At 40.0% G+C, this 24,402-nt stretch overlaps 1 protein-coding gene across 2 annotated transcripts in view; it reads right to left on the bottom strand.

Annotated features, from left to right (window-relative positions):
- mrtfbb (myocardin related transcription factor Bb) overlaps nucleotides 1-23,187 on the bottom strand; it is a 100,290-nt gene extending 77,103 nt beyond the window's left edge. For both annotated transcript variants that reach the window (XM_049475947.1, XM_049475948.1), the window contains exon 1: nucleotides 23,056-23,187. The gene's annotated coding sequence lies outside the window, so the exon portion shown is untranslated. The remainder of the gene's footprint in view (nucleotides 1-23,055) is intronic.
- Nucleotides 23,188-24,402: the final 1,215 nt, after the last annotated feature.

The following is a 24,402-nucleotide window of genomic DNA, read 5'->3' as shown; positions in this document are numbered from 1 at the left end:
GTAGGATCACATCTACTACTACTACTACAGATCACTGTAGGATCAGTACTACTACTACTACTACTACTACTACTACTAACACTACATATCACTGGTATGATCACTACTACTACAGATCACTGTAGGATCACTACTACAGATCACTATAGGATCACTACTACAGATCACTGTAGGATCACTACTACAGATCACTGTAGGATCATTACCACAGATCACTGTAGGATCACTACCACAGATCACTGTAGGATCACTACCACAGATCACTGTAGGATCACTACTACAGATCACTATAGGATCACTACCACAGATCACTGTAGGATCACTACCACAGATCACTGTAGGATCACTACTACAGATCACTGTAGGATCACTACTACAGATCACTATAGGATCACTACCACAGATCACTGTAGGATCACTACCACAGATCACTGTAGGATCACTACTACAGATCACTGTAGGATCACTACCACAGATCACTGTAGGATCACAACTACAGATCACTGTAGGATCACTACCACATATCACTGTAGGATATGTGGTAGTACCACAGATCACTGTAGGATCACTACCACAGATCACTGTAGGATCACAACTACAGATCACTGTAGGATCACTACTACAGATCACTGTAGGATCATTACCACAGATCACTGTAGGATCACTACCACAGATCACTGTAGGATCACTACCACAGATCACTGTAGAATCACTACTACAGATCACTGTAGGATCACTACCACATATCACTGTAGGATATGTGGTAGTACCACAGATCACTGTAGGATCACTACCACAGATCACTGTAGGACCACTACAATAGATCACTGCTACTACTACAACTACTACTACAGATCACTGTTGGATCATTACAATAGATCACTGCTGCTACTACTACTACTACTACATATCACTGTAGGATCACTACTATAGATCACTGCTACTACTACTACTACTACTACTACTACTACAGATCACTGTAGGATCACTACTACTACCACTAATACAGATCACTGTAGTATCACTACTACTACTACTACTACAGAAACTTTAGGATCACTACTACTACTTTTTCAACTACGTGTACTACTACTATAACTACTAGATCACTGGTGGACACTGGTGCAGAGGGAATAAAATAATAGAAGGTGTGACAAACACCTTTTTTATAATGCAAAATATAGTTTCTTGTCGTTATCGACAAAAAGACAGAAATTAGCGAGATGTCATTTTTGGTCAGTATCGCACACCCCTAGTGATCAGCATTATTACCTAGCACTGCCCAGAATTCACAAGAGCTGCAACAGATTGTCACTGGAATCTTCTTCCATGGCAGCACAGTTTCATTTCTATAGTGTCCTAAACTGCAGTTCTGGTAAACATGTGTTCACTATCAACAAAGGAAGTGTGTTTATCTAGAACGTGGAATGCATGCATTAGTGAACCACGACCGGCTCTGAAATTCCCCCCATAACAAACATTTAACTGCCCCGCCCCCTACAGAGCAGCGGGGGGTCAGCTGAGCGGCTAAATATAGCCCACAGACAGACCAGAATAACAGCTGGATCATACAAAAACCCCCTCTCACTCTGTGTAAGCATGTGAGTGTGAGTGTGTGTGAGTGTAGGAAACACAGAGATTGAGAGTCAGCACAAAGTCAACAGTGTTGAGGCACTGAGGTGGAGTGAGAGATGAGGTTTGGTGGGGGGGGCGTCATTTTTGAACGTTCCCAAAACTGATCTTACGTTTTAAAACAACTTTCCCAGAAAGCTGGAAAACTCCCCTGGGTGCACATGCCCCGCCCACTTCCCCCCTGGTGTGTATGGTGGGCAGAACTCAAAAGGATGGTAACTAGTGATGATGATGGGGGCCTGAAATAGCCTTTCCTCTAGAGCGGAGCAATAATATTGCCCTTAATTAATATCACAATATTTCAGGACATTTTTGCAATAACAATATTCTTTTTTGCAATATGACAAAATTATTTAATTTCTAAAACATTATTATCATATGTTAAGCTGAAATTAAGTTGCGTGTGGAATATGGATCTAGACTAACTGGTTTATTTCCTCCAATAAAGCTCTTAGTTGAATTCATTAACTTCATTAATTCGGCATCATCAGTGCTTAAAAAAAATACATATTTATATATTTTAAGGTATCATTGGAAAATATATCACAAAATAATAATAGTGCAACAACATAAAAAGTGTAACAAGAATAAAAAAATGAAGAGCAAGAACAAAAATCTACCACAAAACTAAAGAGCAGCAATTTTTACTGTGTGCATAAACAAATATACAAAAATATAGAATATACAGCTATGGAAAAAAGAGACCACTTAAAAATGACGAGTTTCTTTAATTTTGCCAAATTGGAAACCTCTGGAATATAATCAAGAGGAAGATGGATGATCACAAGCCATCAAACCACCAAACTGAACTGCTTGAATTTTTGCAGCAGGAGTAAAGCAGCATAGAGTTATCCAAAAGCAGTGTGTAAGACTGGTGAAGACTAGCACATGCCTTCTCCGACACATGTGAAGTCAGACTCCGCCTCTTTTTAAACTCTTTTTGCAGAGTAGCATCACAGCGCTAACACTCGGGGAAAAGCACAGCGACTCGGTTCTGATACATCAGCTCACAGATGCAGCCTTGTGCTGATCCACATCACCCTAGGAGTGATGAGGGGAAAGAGAGAGCGCCATCTACTGTACCCACCCAGAGAGAGCAAGGCCAACTGTGCTCCCTTGTGGCTTTAGCAGCTGATGGTAAGCTGCACGACCGGGATTCGAACCAGCGAAAATGTTTTTGGATGCGAGTTTTGTTTTGTACGTTTTGTAAAAATACCACCGCAGCGGGATGAAGCAAACAGATTGATGTAGTAATGATTCATAAGATAAACGTCTGTCCCCGAGAGAGAGTTCCTCACCATCAGCACCACGCACTGTTCACACTGTTCACACACTCACAGTCTTTCCCATCATGCTCTGGAACTACGTGTTCAGACCGCATTCCAGAAACATTTCCTGCAGTTACTGATTACTATACATCTGCAGCCAATCAGCATTACTCACCACGCCGTGTTCCTCCAACATCACACACAAACAACCCTGTAAACAATGACCCAGTGCTGTTTATAGTGCACACACACACACACACACACAATGCAGGAAGGACAACAAAAGTTTATAAACAGAATGTTTGAGGGAACTAATAATTCCTCTCTCTTTAAGAGTCCATGGACCACCACTACAAAACAAAGCTGAATGCCATAAACTGAGAATTACAATTTGTACCAGAGTTGGGTTTTTTCCATTTTTTATACCGTAATGTTATCATCAAGTGTAGGAATTTGTTAAAGGGCTATGTTTAATCTGTAAAATTATCAAATACAAAGTTTAGTTTCTTTGCAAACTAAGTGAACACAGTACACATGTTTAAATCAGTCACACACTAAACTATATGACTACAGGACTCATACAGGATGAGTATTTTTACCCTGTGGTGTTTGTTCTGAAGCTTACTTGCTATGCTAATCTCTAGTATAGATACGCAGATTCTCAGACAATTCAATACAGCTGTGTCTTATTGAATAACTAGAATATTGAGGATAAAAACCCTGATGTCTGAGAGAGGTTAGCTAGATAGTTCAACCCCCGTCACCATTATCCCCGGCATACTCAAACCCAGTCATATTCATCCCCGTCACACTCAGCCCCATCACACTCATCTCTGGCCCCACCCAACCTGGTCTTACTTGACCACATCACATCCAAACTCGTCACACTCAACCCGGTAACATTTAATCACATTGAACCCCAGTCACATTGAACCCCAGTCACATTGAACCCCTGTCACATTGAACCCCTGTCACATTGAACACTGTCACATTGAACCCCTGTCACATTGAACACTGTCACATTGAACACTGTCACATTGAACCCCTGTCACATTGAACCCCTGTCTCATTGAACACTGTCACATTGAACCCCAGTCACATTGAACCCCAGTCACATTGAACCCCAGTCACATTGAACCCCTGTCACATTGAACCCCCAGTCACATTGAACACTGTCACATTGAACACTGTCACATTGAACACTGTCACATTGAACACTGTCACATTGAACCCCTGTCTCATTGAACCCCAGTCACATTGAACCCCTGTCACATTGAACACTGTCACATTGAACACTGTCACATTGAACACTGTCACATTGAACCCCTGTCACATTGAACACTGTCACATTCATCCCTGCCACACTCAACCCGATCACAATCAGTCCAGTCACAATCAACCCCCGCCAGGCTCAACCCTGCCACACTTAACCCAATCACAATAAATCCCTGTCAGGCTCAACCCTGCCACATTCAACCCTATCACAATCTGTCCAGTCAAAACTGTTATATTTTGAATGTGTTGTATTTTATTATATGTTTTGATCTGATTTTTTTATTACTGTTTAGATAATAAGAAGAAATATGAGGTAAGTATCTGTTGAACTGTATGTATAATTTAAAGGACTGTCCGAAAAAATTTAAAAGCCTACTAAAATCTTAATGATAACGCATCATTTTGCATAAAATATGAAAGAAAAAACTAATTGTGATCATACCTAAAGTGGGAAAATGTATTTTCTTAAAGGCTTTCTCAGGCAACAGATGAATGATCAAAAATAAAAAGGTACATGTTTTTTTTTATATATATTAAAAATATACGATTCGAAAGGCACCCGCCTTAGAGAATCACCCTAAAGAGTTTTTTGTTTTCTCGCCTCAGGATTCTTTGTGGTTGGAATAAATCTTTCTGTTTTTTTAAGTGTTTCTAAGGAACTCCTCATGCTAAGATGGTAATATGCAGTTCTATACACAAGCTGTTATGGCACCCCGCCTGAGACACCCTCTCATTACTTATCTCTGCGATTCCTTTGATCAGAGCAGATTCTGGAGAGGGAGGGTGACTCTGGTTCAGGAGCATCGGGGCGTGCGAGACCCCGCTCAGAAAATCTCACAGGAATGTTAAAGTCAGAGGTGCGAGGAGCGGGAACGCGTCGCTCGTCTGAAATTCCAGCCAGACGTTTCACTGGAAGCGGGAGGATGTTTATATGGTGACATCATTGCATTAATGATGGTAGAAAAACATACCCGGCTTGTTTTGTTCGCGTTCTTGTCCAGGAAGCAGAGTTTTAGCGCTGTGCGGTTCACCCACAGCAGATCAGCAGCTCGGCAGCTCTTACCCGCACAGTAACAGGTAACAATAACAGCCTCCCAGCCCCCGACTGCACGTCAAACAGGCAACACAGCAGCCCGACAAAACACAGTCCAGACCACCAGGGACTCAGCATGCTTTTACACAGGCTATAAATACCGAGACCTCCAGAGCACAGCTGTGGCCTATGCCCCTCACCCAGAGCTCCGGCCCCGGGGACGCCTGGCTACGAACCGGCCGATGGGAGACAAAAATCAGGAGGCCATTTCCCTCAACCGTTCCCTGATCCACAGGAAGGGAGCTGTCCTTATCGTACATCCCTCCAGCCCGGCTGTGATTTCTGCAGAGCTGCATGTGGTGTATGCATGTTTTGCCCAAGGCTAGGGCGAGGAACCCTGATCCTACATTTGGAGTATATCATCACAGGCTCTTCCTGAACAAGCATCCGTGGCACACATGTTTGTTATTTAATTACCAAGTAAATAAAACAGAGAGCAACACTGTGCAAAAAGAAAAAGTTGGCCTAATCCCATTTCTGGGACAAAGTTGCAAATAGCAAGTAAATCTCAAGTCATGACAGTCAAGATTCAAGTCAGGAAACTCAAGTTTCAAGTCAAGTCCCAAGATATGAAACTCAAGCATCAAGTCAGGTCCTAAGTCAATAAAGGCAAGTCTTAAATTATGACACTCAAGTTACAATTCTAATTCCATGTCAATACAGCACATCTAAAGTCAGGTCCCAAGTAAATACACTGAAGTCTTAAGTAAAGTCCCAAGTTATGACACTTAACTCAAGTCTCAAGTCAATATACTCAAGTCACAGTTCAAATTCCAAGTCAATACACTCAAGTCTTAAGTCAAGTCCCAAGTCAAAACACCTAAGTCTAAGTCTTAAGTCAAGCCCAAAGTTAGTACACCTAAGTCTAAAGTCAAGTCCCAAGTTAAAACACCTAAAGTCTAAAGTCAAGTCTAAAGTCTCAAGTTATGATACTTCAATCAAGTCTCAAGTCAATACAGGCATATATCAAGTCAATAAAATCAAATCTCATGTAAAGTCCTAAGTCAAAACACTTAAGACAAATTCCAAGTTATGACAGTCCCAAGTCAAAACAGGCAAGTCTCGAGTAGGGTTGCAACGGTATGAGATTTTCACGGCATGATAACCGTCTCAGAAAATACCGCGGTATCACGGTTATCACGGTATCACAGTTTGTTACATATATTATTAAACTGACCCTTAAAGAAATTACAACAAAGGTTTTTTGTTCAATTAACTATTTATTGTAGAAACCTGGAACAATTATATAGATAATGTCTCCTTAAAGAAAAATAAGCTGTACACCATCAGGTGAAGGAAACCGGGTTTTTCCACTACTCTTAAGGGCATTAAGAGTGTATATAAAAAAAAAAAAAATATATATATATATATATATATATATATATATATATATATATATATATATATATATAAATATATACACACATACACACACACACACACATTACACACATTACATGTCCTCTAAGAAGTAAATATCTGTATTTAAAATATTCAGTACAATTATTTAAGTTTAAATTATTTAAATATTATTTAAACTATTTAATAAACTGAGCCTGGGTCAGTGTCTGATCAACAACTGTTGTAAACGTCCGTTTTACTGCCAAGTTGGTATATAACCAGATACTGCAGAAAGAGGGGATTTATTTCTGACATGATCCTCACAATAGAGATTTCTATTTTAAGGATTTCACACCGAGTCTGGTTTTAACATATGAAAAACAGGCACGTAAATGAACGCATGTAAATGAATGGCGTCTTTCACATCCAGTCCGGCGAGCACCTTTACACGGACACGTGAATCCATCGTAGCACGCACTTCACGCCTGTACCTGCGTGCTCAAATTTCTCAGCGCTCTCAGCGCTTTTGCGGGCGCTTACCGCATGGGTTGTGCACGACTACAAAGAGGTTTTATTTATGTTCAGATTAAAATTATAAACTAAACACATACTTTGCGCTGCACGGCGGGGTGGTGTTCTCGGAGACGGGAGAACAGGTTTGACGGATGTCCACCTTTAGCTGTGACTTTACAGCCACATTGATTACAAATCGGATAACCATCCTCGGGTGCGTTCGGCGGGTATCCGAAATAGTCCCACACTGCTGATTTTAGTTTAGCCTTTTTTTAGGCGGACGGAGATTTGTTTAGTCAGATGCACTTTCTGCTGTTCTCACCGCTGTGTGCTGTGAGTAGCTGAAGCGGAGCAGAGTTGCGCATGCGCGGGTGAGTTTCTCCGCTGGCTTGCGTTTTACCGGTAATAAGCAAACACACACGGTATGATAACCGTGCATTTTGATACCATGGTATACCGTGAAACCGGTTACCGCTGCAACCCTAGTCTCGAGTGTGTTTGTTATTTCATAACCCAGTAAATAAAACAGGCAAGCAACACTATGCAACAATTGGGCCCAATTCTATTTTTCACTTGCACCTCTACCAACCTAAAAAGTTGCAAATAACAAGTGAATAAACCGAAGTCTCAAGTCAATCACATGTTATGACACTCAAGTTTCAAGTAAAGTCCCAAGTTCTGATACTCAACTATGGTCTTCAGTCAAATCCCGTCAATACACTCAAATCCCAATTCCAACTCTTAAGTCTTAAGTCAAGACCCAAGTAATGACACTAAAGTTTCGAATCAGTTCCCAAATCAATACACTCAAGATCCAAGTCAAATCTCACGGTGTGCGTCCACTGGCACTTAAGCCCTGACGCATCCCATTGTTTTCAATGGAGAGAGCCGCCAAATGCAGCGGTGCATGCTGGGTTGCGTTGCGTTGAGCGCAGCCCTGGCCTCCGACAAAAAAGTTCAACAGATCTGAACTTTATTCGAATGAACCCGGCCAGCGTGCTGCGTCCAGCCAATCAGGGAACAGCAGGCTGCCACGCCACAAACATACGAGCATCACACACACAGAACAGCCGCCATTCAAACACAGAAGAGAGGCTAAAATGGCGGAATAAGGATTTATATAACTATAGGTTACAGTGAGGTTTACTAAAAATTTTAAATGTTTATGATTTTGACTACATCTTACAACTTATGATTGACTACATCTGTTGCTTCATTTGAGTTCAAAAACGTCACGGACACGCCCCACACGCGGCAAGGCGAGATATCCGGCCCGGCAACATGTGTTGATGAAAAGTGCCAGTGGACACGTACCGTCACGCTATGGTGCTTTAGTCTCAAGTCAAGTCCCAAATCAATACACTCAGGTCTCAAGTCAATTGCCATGTTATGACAATTAACTCAAATCTCAAGTTAAGTCTAAAGTCAATACAGACAAGTCTCAAGTCCCAAGTTATGACACTCAAGTCTCAAGTCAATACAGACATATGTCAAGTCAATAAACTCAAGTCTCATATAAAGTCCTAAGACAAAACACTTAAGTCAAGTTCCGAGCTATGACACTCATACTAAGCATCAAGTCAATACACTCAAGACTCAAGTCAAGTTCCAAGTCAATACACTCAAGTCTCAAGTCCATTCCCACGTTATGACACCCAACTCAAATCTCAAGTCAAGTCCCAAGTCAATACACTCAAGTGTCAAGTCAATTGTCACGTTATGATACTTAACTAAAATCTCAAGTCAAGTCCCAATTCAATGCAATCAGGTTTCAAGTCAAGTCCCAAGCTTTGACATTTAAGTCACAATTCAATTTCCAAGTCAATATAGGCAAGTCTACAGTCAAGTCTCATGTTATGACACTCCGGTCTCAAGCCAATACCCTTAAGTTTTAACTCAATTCCTGTATGACACTCAAATCTCAAGTCATATCCCAAGTCAATACCCTCAAGATGATTTTGAAGCTGTTATTTTAAGACAAAATGTCACAGAATGCTGCTTTAACCTGAGTTTGGGTATACTGTACTATATTAATGTTTTAAAAACCGATACTTTAATATCAAGTCAATACTAAACCTCCCTCAGTGCTGCTCTGATCTACAGGAAGGAAGCACTCCTAATGGTACGTCCCTGTAGCCGGCTGGGATTTCTGCAGAGCTGGATGTGATGTATGTGTGTTGTGCCTGAGGCTGGGGCGAGGAACCCGGGTCTGATGACCCTTGTGGTGTCGTGGTCTTGCATTTGGGACTGAGCATCTGTGCCACACATGTTTCTGTGTGTTTCTTCAGAACACAGTAAATAAAACACAGCAAATTAAAGCAGTATTTTGGGAGAGTTGGCATGTCTTGCTCTTGGCGCATCCTCTATACTAGTAAGAAAGTTGAATTTGTGCTTTAGGTAACTCCTTAATTAGGACACACTGTACACATGCATTTCTGGACAAGCTGATCAATAAAGAACTGTTACTCAAGAAGTGAGAGAAGCATGTGGAACAGAGGTGGTTGAGCATAAAGGATTGTACACCATGCAGTAGCAGCATGTTGAGCCCAAAGTAGTACTGATACAGGGTTTTTTTCTTTAGTAGATTATCAAGATGATTTAAAGCTGCTATTTAAAGAAAAATGCTACATAATGTTCTTTTAAAGTAATATTTTGTCACTTGAAACAAATTTAGACTCTAAAGCAGATGTGTCCAAACTACGGCCCGAGGGCCATTTGCGAGGTATTTTAGAAATAGAATGAAAGTTGGCCCGCTGTTAAGCAGGTTTTTATAATATGAGATTCAAAGTTTTAACGCTAGGTGTCAGAAACGGGCCAAAGAGTCTAAAAGTGGAGAGGGTGCGCATTTCTAGCGCAGAAAAAGGGGGCAAAAGAGTCTAAAAGCGTAGAGAGTGCGCATTTCTAGCTCAGAAAAACGGGCCAAAGAGTCTAAAAGCAGAGAGAGTGCGCATTTCTAGCCCAAAAAAATGGGGCAAAGAGTCTAAAAGCGGAGAGAGTGCGCATTTCTAGCGCAGAAAAACGGGGCAAAAAGTCTAAAAGTTGGCGTAATTAAGGAGTTTAATATTAAGAGACATCATGAAATTAAACATCAATTTGAAAAATCTTAGTTTACACAACACTGTCAAAGATAAAGATCAAAGTAAAAATGGTCTGTAAATGAAATAATCAGGAAAATGTATTATTTAAAGTGGTATATTTCATTATTTGTTTTATTACAGAGTCTGTGGCCCGTGACTTCAAATATATTTCTCCTTCTGGCCCCCAACAAAAAGAGTTTGGACACCCCTGACCTAAAGTTAGTTGAACAATGAGGATAATGTTGCTAACAGATAATTGAAAGTCATTACAAAGACTTAGCATAGTGTAAATTGCATTCCTAAAATATTAACAAAATAAAATTACATACATGTCTAAAACTGTATTATTTTCAAATTAATAAAATTAATATTAAAGTAATCCAGACTATGAAGGAACACATAAGGAATCATGTAGTAACTTAAACGTGTTAAACAAACTAAAATACTCTCTGAAGAAGCTTTTAGATGCTCTTATCTAGGGAGATGTTAACTTGTGGTTTCTGAGGCTGGTAACTCTGATGAACTTATCCTGTACAACAGAGGAAACTCTCGCTCTTCTTTTCCTGGGGTGTTCCTGATGAGTGCCAGTTTCATCATCATAATGTTTTTGATTGTTTATTGTGGTGACTGCACTTGAGGATACTTTCAAAGTTCTTGAAATTCTTCTTTTCAGATTAACTGACCTTAATTTATTCTTAAAGCATTTTTTTCATTATTTAGTTGAGTAGTTGTTGCTTCTCATAATCTGGATTAGAACATTACTCAAATATTCACTATTCACTGTATACCTGTAACTCTACCTCTTCACTACTTTACTTTAACTGATGCTCTCAAACACATTAAGATACACATGTAAAGAAACTCACACACTGATGGATGCTGGCTTATAATTCAGAATACGGGTTTCTGAGTGAAATTTGAGAAATAACGCAATAAACGAGACAAAGAAGAAACTTTGAAAGAGCGATTAATATTTTTTTCACAATTAATCATAGATCCTCACCAGATAGCGATTTTTTTTTGCAGGTAAACCTAGTTTTGAACTATTGCTTTGACATCTGTAGTTTGATTTTTAGTAGAGGGGAAAAAAATATTATAATCGAAAATCAGATTTTTTGTGAACAAAAAAAAAAAAAATCTCTCTGCAAAATCGCGATTACTCCATTTTATCAATGCCATTAAAATTGTAATTCGAATGAATCGAGTTAACTGTGAAAATCGCCCAGCACTAACTGAAAGCCATTCTTGGTGACTAGAAGTCAATGTTGGGAATTAAAAAAAATAAAGTGAACGGTGAACTGCAAAAACATCCATTGGTGAAAACTAGACAAAATATATGTACATTTAGACATATATGCTTATATTAAAGCTCACCTTCCGTCGTTTTTTCTTTCATTTTAAAATGTCTAGTTGTGGTCTCTAGTATGAATGAATGACATGTGAGCCGTTTTTGTAAAAAAAAAGTGCTCAGGTGTCTCTGTATAGCTCTTTTTTAATGGACTGTTTTAGGGGTGTGTCCAAAATGACCGGATTCCAGCTTTGCTCATGAATATTCATACATGCAAACAGCATGCAAATATCTCTCCTCTGATTGGCTAGGAGCACTGCGACGGCCCTCCACCGCTCTGCCGCTCACTGCCTCCCACCTCCTAACTGATGAGCGGTGATGTTGCGTCGCTTCAGCTCCGCCTCTGGGAGTTTCTCGAGCCAAGGTGGGCTGGTCTGTGAGTTTCTGCCTACGTAGGCAGAAAGATAATTCAAAATTCACCCGTTTTTCGGAGGGGGGGAGGGGGGATTTCTTTGCTTAGCTCCTGCAGACAATGGGGGCTGCAAAACAGTTTAATGTGCAGGTGTACACATTCAACTCGGAGAGACCTACTGTATTCCACAAAAAACAAGAAAAATCGGATTTTCGCGGAAGGTGACCTTTAAGCAAAAAACTCTGCCAATGGGGTGAGCTTATTTTTCTTGTTAAGATTTTTTTTTCTCAAAATAAGTAAAATAAGACTTAAATCAAGCAAAAATCACTGATTTTTTGCCCTAAATTTGGAAACAAGAATAAGAATAACTTGATTGATGACTTTTCGTGCTTATTTTTGAGTTCAAATTAGAGCTTAGATCGGGCCCAAAAAATCCGACCCGACCCAGCCCGAGCCCGTGCACGTTCTGTCCGAGCCCGATCCGACCCGAACCATAAACTGTCATTATGAGCCCGACCCGATCCGCCCCATAAACTGGCTGTTTTCGGGCTGTTTGAATGAGCGAAATATGATCCGAATTATGTTAAATAACACTGTAACATAGAAGCATAGAACTATTATTTAATTAAGAACAGCTAAACACAGTGCTGCAGGTCAAACGCGGAGGAGTTCACGTGAGAGAGAGAGAGAGAGAGAGAGAGAGAGAGAGAGAGATTTGCGTGTTCTGATGTGAGCTACTCACAGGTAAAGGTTCTCTTTTATCTCCTCGTGCTCATATTCTAGTCCCACACATAATCCTGCAGCTCCCTCAGTGTTTCTGTCGTATTTTGCGGCTAGCGCGAGCGCTTACAACTAACACCACGGACCGCGAGGTGCCGCCGCACTTGTGCCGAATCCGCTGCTGAATCCGACTCCCGCTTCGCGGACAGAATCGGCACAACACCCCCGCTGTACAACTGCGGGAGTGAAAACAGCGCTTATGAATATATTAGTTTAGTTTCACTTTCAGTTTTCGTTATTTTATTTAAAAAAATATATATATATATATAAATAAAAAACAGATGCCTACATCTCAGACTATTTTCTGGAGCCCGACCAGGCCCGAGGAATGTGGTGGGAAATCTCGTCCCGAACCAACCCGATTTCGGGTCGGGCCTCAGGTCAGGTCGGGTTCGGGCAGAGAATCTAAGCTCTAGTTCAAATTATGTAAAATAAGATGACAATTCTAAGTTAGACTGAATAAGATAATTATTCCAAAAATAAGCGAAATAGTCTAAAACTTAAATTGCTTAATAAGACAAAAAGTCTTATTAGAAAAGAAAATAAGATCTATTGCCTTAAAAATAAAAAAAATCACTTGCTAAGATTTCGTTTTTGCAGTGTGTTAATGTGCAGCTGTTCACTGCAAGAACAAGGAGAATGTGGCAAAATGTTAAACATCTACGTACCATTAGGTTTTTTAGACAAAAAGTGAGAAAACTACAGACAACAGTAAGTTTACCTTGGTTCAGTTTGTGTTTGTGCTTCACCTGAGTTAACCTGTGATTCTGTGGTACTGGTAGTTACTGGGTTTTTGAGGACTACGTGACGGCGTGGCTCAGACACGAGAACTGTGGGATATATGATTATTATCCCAATAGCAGTTTGATGAGGTACGCAGTGAAGCATGTATTTAGTGCGGTTTCACACACTGTAATTTCCTGTGTTTGAGAAATGGGACACACCTTAATACATAAGCAGCCTGGCTCACAAATCACACTCTTATACCCTAAAATAAACACGGCAATGCTTCCAGAGAATTTCTAGAAAAAGGTGAAACGTTTTTAGCAGCCCTGCTACCAGAAACTTACTGTTTATTGGAATATCATTGGTTGCATATTTCTAGGCAGTTATGAACTGTACTGGACAGTGATATATCAGCATATATAATAACATAATATAATCTAGAGTAATAGTTTTGTATAAAAATCAATGAGATGCTAATATTTCCTTTTTAGGTACGTTTTTTTCAAATCTGTATAAAATTACATAAAAAGGATACATTGTATTTTCCACTTATATCAAATTTTCTTGTAAAATCACATTGCACATTTTAATAGTCAGTGTATTGTCTATTCTTGTCATTTAAATGAGGGAAGAAATGACAGGGGAAATGATAAGTTTACTTGGGGAAGTGTGTCTAAAAAAGTGAACATTAGAAGACCACTAGGACTGGCACAAAAAAGCAAACTTTTTTATTACATACATCTTGTACATCACTGTACAAATGCAACTTATATATCTCCAAAACAGTGATTATACATAACAAGGCAAAATGTTCTTAACTGTGAATAGAATGTCAATGTAAAATAGGTTTATTCCAAATACTTTTAGAGCATTGCTACAAATAACATCTTGTTTAACTACTCTAGCAGGCGGTCGTAACATTGAGTTACAGAAAAATGAAAACTTTCCGCTTTAAATAAGGATCGATTTAAATAGAAAAATATTTTTTTTTACCCCTCCCCTAATTTTGTCTCACTAAATATCAAAACATTTTACATGTAAACCTCTTCTGGCCATTTAAAGGTAGTATAAATTCCACATTGCGCTATTTTTATTATTATTTTTTTTTTGTTTTGCTTATCCCGCTTTTCTCCTATTACTAGTGATGCCCCAACACATGGACGGTGAAGACTAGCGCACGCCTCCTCCGATATGTGTGAAGTCAGACTCCGCCTGCTGCTGATGCTTTAGCATTGCCGATTAGCATCACAGCGTTAACCCTCGGAAAAAAGCACAGCGACTCGGTTCTGATACATCAGCTCACAGACGCAGCCTTGCGCTGATCCACATCACCCTAGGAGGGATGAGGGGAAAGAAAGAGCGCCATCTACTGTACTGTACCCACCCAGAGAGCAAGACCAACTGTCAAGCTGCATCACCGGAATTCGAACCAGCAGATCTTCTGATATCATAGTGGCAGTGACGTACAGTTTTAAAGCGATAGAGAGAGATAGGAATGTGTAGGAGTTATACCTACAGAAAGCAGGGATGATAGAATGGCAATTAGTCAGTGATTATTTTAATTAGTCTGAAACATAATTTACCGATTATTTCACTACCAAAATAATCATTAGCTGCAGCCTTACGATGTTTTTTTGATTATATATATCACAATATTAAAGAATGCAGGGTCCATGACATCACCAGCCCCGCCCCCACCCGCACGCAGTCTTGCGTCCGGACCGATCAAGAGCTGAGTCAGCGCCGAGCGCTTAAAACCTGAGGAAAACAGCAAAACAACAGTAATCAGCCCTTTAATCAGGCAATTAAATGGTAAATTGGCTTTTTAAAGGGTAAATAAGAGCATTTGTTTTTCTGGAATTAAAAGCATGAATTCAGCTGTAACTGGAAATATCTGCACTGCAAAACTGTGCTGGACTGAGGAGCACAGCTTTCCACACGAGCTCACGTTTACAAGCACGTGCCCAACCATGTGGATGGAGGCCATGCTGTGGTTACCTCTTGTTTACTCCTCCCCCTCACGCTCCTCCTCCCCCTTGCGCTTCTCAGGCAGCAGCAGCCTGTCACTCACACAGACACAGAGACAGCGCTGTGTATCCACTTCTTGTGTCAAGAATCATACCAATGCAACATGACGTGATATATCGCGCAGCCCTAAATTTAATACATTTATATCCCACATCGGCTGTACTGTTACATTCAAAGTAAAAAACATTAAAAAAAAAATCATTTCAGACTTTTTAATAATAAATCCAAAGCCTTTTTCAAGATCTTTATGGACTCTGAAATTATGTGGAAGTAGGGGTGGGCGATATGGCAAAATTATCATATCACGATTTTTTTTTTCTTCATAATCACAATAACGATTTTATCACGATACTTTTCATGTTGATTGAGTACAATCAAACAATCTAACCATTCTTAAATACAGCACTAAAAACCAAACCATTTTGGCCAAGCCACGTTTTGAACAGATTTTAATCTATTAACACTGGTTTAAAATGGTACACAAAAACACCATTCAGCCTACCACAAAAACAACAAGGCAAGACCAAGACAGTAACAATTTAATAAAAGCAGTTAAATAAAAAAAAATGCTGTAGAAAACTCTTCCTGTAATTTAAGTATTACTATTAGCATTGAATGTTTTGACAGGATTTAAGACTTAACTGCTTAGCTGACAATGTAATTAAGAACAAAACTTTTTTTTTTTTTTTTTTTAGAAAAAATAAATTATTTCTGGCTTGTTTTCCACTGTTTTAAAAGGAACCATGTCCTTTGCCAGGTAAAAAGTGATTCAAAAACGCTTCTGTTACAGCTCTCCCTCATTTACTTCTCTTCTCGTAAGGAGTGCCTCTCTCGAATGACCGCGTTAGCGTTGTTTGTTTTGGTCCGGCTGTAGCATTAGCCTCTGCTAGCTGCGGTATGGTTAATCTGCTGGTTACCTGACTTTTAGCGTACTGTTTGGTAGGGCTGAACGATTAATTGCATTTGCGATTATCTCGCGATATTTTAAAATGAGATTCTCTAACCGCACTGGCTGCGATTTGACTGGTCACGTGACTTGGGAGCGAGCCGAGCCGAGGACGAGAGGAGCAAACCCGAGCAGGAGGCAGGGAGGTGGAGAAGTGAAGTCAACACAGCGCACTTTCACACCAGCACTGTTTGGTCCGGTTAAAACGAACTCTGGTCCGTTTGTAACTTTAGTGTGGTTCGATTGAGCAGGTGTGAAAACAGTAATCGCACTGGGGTGCGGATCAAAAGAACCGGACCGAGACCAGCTAGAGGAGGTGGATAACGCTAATTACCACAGCTGTGAACAAACACTGTCTCCATGCTCGTGCCGTCTGCGCTGTATTCACCGCTCTCAGCCGCGTGACTCTGTTTATTATGTATAAATCTGCGCTGCACGTAGAAACACAAAATCTTCTCGCTGTATTTACTTTTTTCGTATATTTATATTTAACGTACTCCCGTGTCAGACAGCTCTGACCAATCAGAGGACACAGGCTGCAGGACACATTTATGCCTATGTGAAACCACACCGAACAGAGCGAGAAAGCGCTCCAAGTAAACAAACTCATTAACTGATTCAGACCAGAGAAATGAACTACAGGTGTGAAAACGCCCCAAAAAAAACATCACAAAGCCTTGGTGGTATTTGCAAGGCTAAAATGCCAACGACCAGTGCTGCATCTTCAAATACAGAACATAACGAGTTGGTTAAAGCAGATTCTCTTTATGTTTTTTGCACTTTATTTTTTTATGATGTTACTAGCTGGAGAGCAGTAAGTTTAAATTTTTTATATCTATTTTTTCTATAAAAAAATGGTGAAAAGGAAGAGCTATTTATATATTTACTTTTCTATTAAAAAAAAATGGTGAAAAGGAAAAGCATAGATTTGTTTGCTTTATTGTTATCTGTGCTTTAAATAAATCTGACATTGTTTATTATTAAACAGATTGATTTATTGCTTCTGTTTGTTGAAAAATACTTGAGAAGACAATAAAAAATCGCATTTTAAATCGCAATCGCAATTTATAGATAAAAAATTGCAATTAGATTATTTTCCAAAATCGTTCAGCCCTACTGTTTGGGATGTCGCCGCTTTAAGTGGTTAAAAAGATTTGTCGTGTTTCCATCCGACCTCTGTGCAAATTTTACATATTACTGTTGATTCTGTAACGTCAGGTCCATATTACTGAAATCGACCTTTTTTCAGGAACTAACTCTGCCGCTGTGTTTCCATTCATGGCTTTGCGCTTGTGAGAAAAGGGGAGGGGAAGTAAGCAAAGGTGTTCCGGTGAGCTGATTGGTTTATATGCTGGCCACTAGGGTGCGTGAAAGGGAACTAGCAAACAGTGCGCTTTGGCTGAGCAGAAAACTGCTGTAGTGGATAGAATGTGCTTAACGACCCAGCGTTTTTCTGTGGCTTATCGTAGACACCTTATAATACTTCACGATCTGTTATCGTCATATCGCACACCCCTGTGTGTGGAAGTGTGTGAGAATTACAGCTGAGTGTATGTTTGCATGTACATCTGAACAAAAGCTCTAACTGTTAGTGATTTACTCCTAAATGAGTTGATTTTAAATCAAACTAAATCGGATATTGGATCAATTCTGTAAATCAGTGGTGATGCCCTGCTCTATAAATTGTGTAATTTGTTGTGTCTATCACTTTTGGTGACCAGGCTCAGTGTGAACTGAGAGACTTTTACCTGCGGTGCTGTTACAAATCAACAACAAATGATGTTATGTAATAACAAAAGTTTGGGAGAAGGACCACGCCCGAACTCTACGTTCTAACTCCACCCCGTATCAATCAACCGTCCTATAAATACCTCCCCTAACTAACTATCTCTCGTGACGAAAGTTCGCAACCCACCTCCTCCCTTTTTCTACTCTTCCACTTCTCATTAAGGGGGGGATATAACTGCACGCTTCTTCAAGCACGCAGTTCAGAACTCCAGCCCAAATTTCCCTGAGTTCCCTCCCCTTTTTCCTTCTTCTTTCTCTACTTCTTTAGGCGTGGTCCGCACTTAGCAAAACTTCATTTTATAATCAGCACTGTCAACTATGTTGACTAAACGTTTAGCTCTACACAGCAGTGATTAGAGGTGTGCCATATCATATCGTACGCAATAGTATCGCCAACAATTCCTGAAATATGGTACCATATCACCCACCCCTAATTATTACATCAAGGTACTTCTGTTTTAATGTTTTTAACAAAAGAAAAATTTACACTGTTCTCATTTCCCCTTATATATCTACCAGAGACAGATTATATCTGTCCGGTATCATTTATTTTATCTTAATCCTGGATATATGGAGATATTTGGAGTGCATTATTATTAGTATTATTAGTATCATGACATTCTGGATCATTGACTTCTGTTACAAATCTGATCAAATTCTTGTATTTTTTAATATCTCAGGTAGGGGTGTGATGTAAATTGTATGCAATAATAAAATAAAATTTTCATTTTGTCGAAGTAGTGTATTCCTGAAAAAAAAAAAAAAATCATTAATTTATATCGCCAAGATTATCGTTATCGCAAAAATACCATGAAATATCATGATATTATTTTAGGGCCATATCGCCCACCCCTAGCAGTGATTTACGGTTAGAGAAGCGCAGTGTAGATTAAATGCTTTACAGAAAACCTTCTGCCACACCCGACACTGACATTTCAGCTCGAACCCTCTGCAGACTCTGAGACTCGGGAGGTGTGACGCGACCATGTATCTCTAATAAACAAACAGGAGCAGCGCTGCGTTCAGTAAAACCCCACTGACAGCCGACACTGAGCAGACTAACTGCAGCTCCCTGAGATAAACAGAGCTTCAGATCTACAGCCCTGCACTTCTACTGCTCCTCCTCTACATCATCAGTCTGATCCCTCGCTCTATTACTCCATTACTCCATTACTCCAACACCTCCACCAGAACCCAGCACCAGAACACTGCAGTAAAACCCAGCAGCAGCAGCAGCAGGAGCTCCAGGAGCTGCAGAAGAAGAATGAGGGGTCTGTGTAGAGACTGAGGTGGTCTTTAACACAATTCAGAACACTGTTCTGACACCTAAAGAGATCTAAACCAGAGTCTGAATCAAGCTTTCTGTGTTTATTACACTGTATTCTTTACATTCACACTTTACAGTTAACCAGTTAAAACGGTTCGATTGAGCAGGTGTGAAAACAGTAACTGCACTCGGATTCAGATCAAAACAATGTGATTCGGTCTTGATCTGACCCAGCTATGAAATATACTTCTTTTAATTGAGCTAAACTGCTGATAAGGCAGAGTTTAATCTGATATACAGTACACGCCAAAAGTTTGGACACACCTTCTCTTTTTCAATGCGTTTTCAATGCGCATTGTAGATTCTCACTGAAGCATCAAAACTATGAATGAACACATGTGGAGTTTTATGTACTAAACAAAAAAATGAGCTGAACCTCCACAGTCACCGGACCTGAACCCAATCCAGATACAGGTTTGGGGTGAGCTGGAGCACAGAGTGAAGAAGACAAAGGAGCAACAAGTGCTAATAAACACCTCTGGGAACTCCCTCCATCAAGACTGCTGGAAAACAGTGACCATTTCAGGTGCAGTCAGTGCAGTTTTGTTTTCCCACAAAATCTTGCAGCACTTCATGCTGAACCTCTGCTACTGACAACTTTTATAGAGATGCGGATTTCATTTTCCAGCAGCACTTGGCGCACTGCCCACACTGCCAAAAGTACCAACTGGTCTTATATAATATTCTAATAACTGATTTTTGGGTTTTCATTGGCTGTAAGTCATAATCGTCAACAATAAATTAAATAAATGCTTAAAATAGTGTAATGTGTGTGTGTGTGTGTGTGTGTGTGTGTGTTTAACAAGGTTATTATTGAACGAAGGCTTTTAAATGAAGCATGAAAATTCAATTAGGTAGATCAAAGCAACATGAGCCTCAACAACCTGGGCGGGAAAATCACACTGTGTCTTCCTCTGATACATTTCCTACACACACACACACACACACACACACACACACACACACACACACACACACACAAACACACACACACACTCTAACACTATTAAAAATATTTTTTTTTTCTGCTTTTGTTGGAGTAACTGTTTCTACTGTAGAGAGAAGACTTTCTACTAAATTTTGATTTATAGTTGTGTGGATTTTATAGTATTCAGCAACAGGTGTGTTAGTGAGATCAAGGTGTTAGATGATAACCACCCCTTATCTCCTACTCCTCAACTCATCTTATTCAAAGGTATTGAATGGAGCTCCATCATTTCACAGAACACTGACACCAACACTGTCAATCACCGACTCCAAACAACACTGAGACCAACACTGACACTGTTGTTAACCCCACCACTGACACAATCATTGCCCCCAACACTGCCTGGGATATGTAACCATCACTGACGACATCAACTACACCATCACTGACACTATCACGAACACTGTCACCCCACAAACAGAGATATGAACTACTGACTGAATCACTGACAAACTCACTGATGGGACATGACACCATTAATGGCACGATCATGGATACTGTTACTGGCACCACCATCATTGTTAGATTACTGAATGTTACTTCACTGACACCAACACTGTCATTATCACTGACGTGGATATTAAACAATAACTGACACCATCACCATAACTGACACCAACACTGATATTATCACTGATGTGGATATTAAACAATCACTGACACCATCACTACCTCAATCACTGTCACCACCACCATCACTGACACCAACACTGATATTATCACTGATGTGGATATTAAACAATCACTGACACCATCACCATCACTGACACCAACACTGTCATTATCACTGACGTGGATATTAAACAATAACTGACACCATCACCATAACTGACACCAACACTGATATTATCACTGATGTGGATATTAAACAATCACTGACACCATCACTACCTCAATCACTGTCACCACCACCATCACTGACACCAACACTGATATTATCACTGATGTGGATATTAAACAATCACTGACACCATCACCATCACTGACACCAACACTGTCATTATCACTGACGTGAACATGAAACAATCACTTACTCAATCACTGACACCATCACCATCACTGACACCAACACTGTCATTATCACTGACGTGGATATTAAACAATAACTGACACCATCACCATAACTGACACCAACACTGATATTATCACTGATGTGGATATTAAACAATCACAGACACCATCACTACCTCAATCACTGTCACCACCACCATCACTGACACCAACACTGATATTATCACGGATGTGGATACTACACAATCACTGACACCATCAGTGACACCAACACTGTCATGATCACTGATGTGAATACTAAACAATCACTGACACCATCACTACCTCAATCACTGTCACCACCACTGACAGGGATATGCAACCATCACTATAACTGATGGGACATGATACAATAAATGGATTCATCACTGATCCAATTACTCACGCTATCACTGTCCAATCACTAACTTTAATATAAAACTATCAATGCACCAGTTGATTAACTGGCCAAACTCCAAATTGAGTAAAATTCTACATCACAACCTTCAGAGTGAAGCTCAGCCAGATACAGTTTCAGACTCAGAACACCTCCATCCAGCAGCTCCATTCATCTGCACCACCTCCAGAACCTCCACCTTCATTCATCAGCACCACCTCCAGAACCTCCATCTTCATTCATCATCTGCACCACATTCACAACCTACACCTTCATTCATCAGCACCACCTCCAGAATCTCCACCTTCATTCATCAGCACCACCTCCACAACCTCCACCTTCATTTATCAGCACCACCTCCAGAACCTCCACCTTCATTCATCAGCACCACCTCCACAACCTCCATTCATCTGCACCACCTCCAGAAACTCCACCTTCATTTATCAGCATCACCTCCAGAACCTCCACCTTCATTCATCATCTGCACCACATTCACAACCTCCACCTTCATTCATCAGCACCACCTCCAGAACCTCCATCTTCATTCATCATCTGCACCACATTCACAACCTCCACCTTCATTCATCAGCACCACCTCCAGAAACTCCACCTTCATTTATCAGCACCACCTCCAGAACCTCCACCTTCATTCATCAGCACCACCTCCAGAAACTCCACCTTCATTTATCAGCACCACCAGAACCTCCACCTTCATTCAGCATCAACACCTCCAAAACCTCCACCTTCATTCATCAGCACCACCTCCAGAACCTCCACCTTCATTCATCAGCCCCACCTCCAGAACCCCCACTTTCATTCATTAGCACCACATCCAAAACCTCCACCTTCATTCATCATCAGCTCCTCCAGAACCTCCAACAGCTCAACCTCCACCATTCAGCCTCAATACCTCCAGAACCTCCACCTTCATTCATCATCAATAACTTCAGAACCTCCAACAGCACCACCTCCTTCATTCAGCCTCAATACCTCCAGAACCTTCAGAACCTCCATCCAGAACCTCCAACTCCATTCAGCATCAGCACCTCCAGCAGCAGCAGAAGTAAAGTACTGAAACTAAGCTGACTCTGTAACTTTGTAACAGCAGATAAAACAGGATCAAAGTAACACAATAAACCGCTCTTACCGTTCACACTGACCCGGCGGATCCGGAGCTCAAACCCACTCTGACTGACACAGAACCGAATCAGAACCGAGCCGCGTGCAGGACTCCTGTGTTCACTCCGCTGGAGCTGAAGTTGTTGCTCTTGGAGAAAGATGGCTGCTCCTCCTCTGGTTGGCTGTGATGATGTAATCAGATCATTAACCCTTTACCTGCTGACCCGAGCTCTTCTTTTACTCTCACCTGCTCTGAACTCAGGTGTAGCACTTCCTGTTTACAGAACATACCTGTTAGGACCTACAGTCTTTAACTTTTCTTACTGTTTAATTTAATTTGATTTGTTTTTGGTTATTTTGCCAGTAACAGGAAAACTATATAATAATTGTAAATATGATGTTTTATGTAACATTTAATAACACTAAAATATGTGGGAGCAAATAGAAAAAATACATAAATATATATAAAATAATTAAACATTTAATAAATAATATAAAATCTTCGACTTTTGACACTTTTGTATTATAGTAAACTTATATTTGAGCCACACTGCCATCTGCTGTTTCACATTATTACTGCACACACAACCACAAAGATAATAAATGCTAGTGCATCTCAAAAAAATACAAAAATGAATATCATTGAAAAGTTACTTTATTTCAGTAATTCAGTTCAAAAAGGGGAAACTCATATATTATATAGATTTAAAGAGTTTATTTCTTTTATTGTTGATGATTATGGCTTAAAATCCAAAAAATCAGTGTTTTCAGGACCAATTGGTACTTTTGGCATCAGTGTGGGCAGTGTGCCAAGTCCTGCTGGAAAATGAAATCCACATCTCCATAAAAGTTGTCAGTAGCAGAGGGAAGAAGCATGAAGTGCTGTAAGATTTTGTGGGAAAACAAAACTGCACTGAATTTAGACTTGATAATAAAACACAGTGGATCAACACCAGCAGATGACAGACATGTCTCTCCAAACCATCACTGATCATCAGTAAATTTTACATTTCATTTAAAAAATCAAGGGATCAGAGTCTGGAGGAAGAGTGGAGAGACACACAGTCCAAACTGCTCGAGGTCTAGTGTGAAGTTTCCAAAATCAGTGATGGTTAGAGATGTGGATTTCATTTTCCAGCAGGACTTGGCACACTGCCCACACTGCCAAAAGTACCGATTGGTCTTATATAATATTACAATTTTCTAAGACACTGATTTTTGGGTTTTCATGAGTTTAAGCCATAATCATCAACAATAAAATAAATAAATGCTTAAAATAGATCACTCTGTGTGTAATACATCTATATAATATATACGTTTCACATTTTGAACTAAATTACTGACATAAAGTAACTTTTCAATGAAATTCTAATAC

The sequence above is a fragment of the Astyanax mexicanus genome, chromosome 3, assembly GCF_023375975.1.
Source record: "Astyanax mexicanus isolate ESR-SI-001 chromosome 3, AstMex3_surface, whole genome shotgun sequence".
Taxonomy (NCBI): Eukaryota; Metazoa; Chordata; class Actinopteri; order Characiformes; family Acestrorhamphidae; genus Astyanax; species Astyanax mexicanus.
Note: the sequence above shows the minus strand (reverse complement) of the source record. Positions and strands in the feature narration are given on the sequence as shown.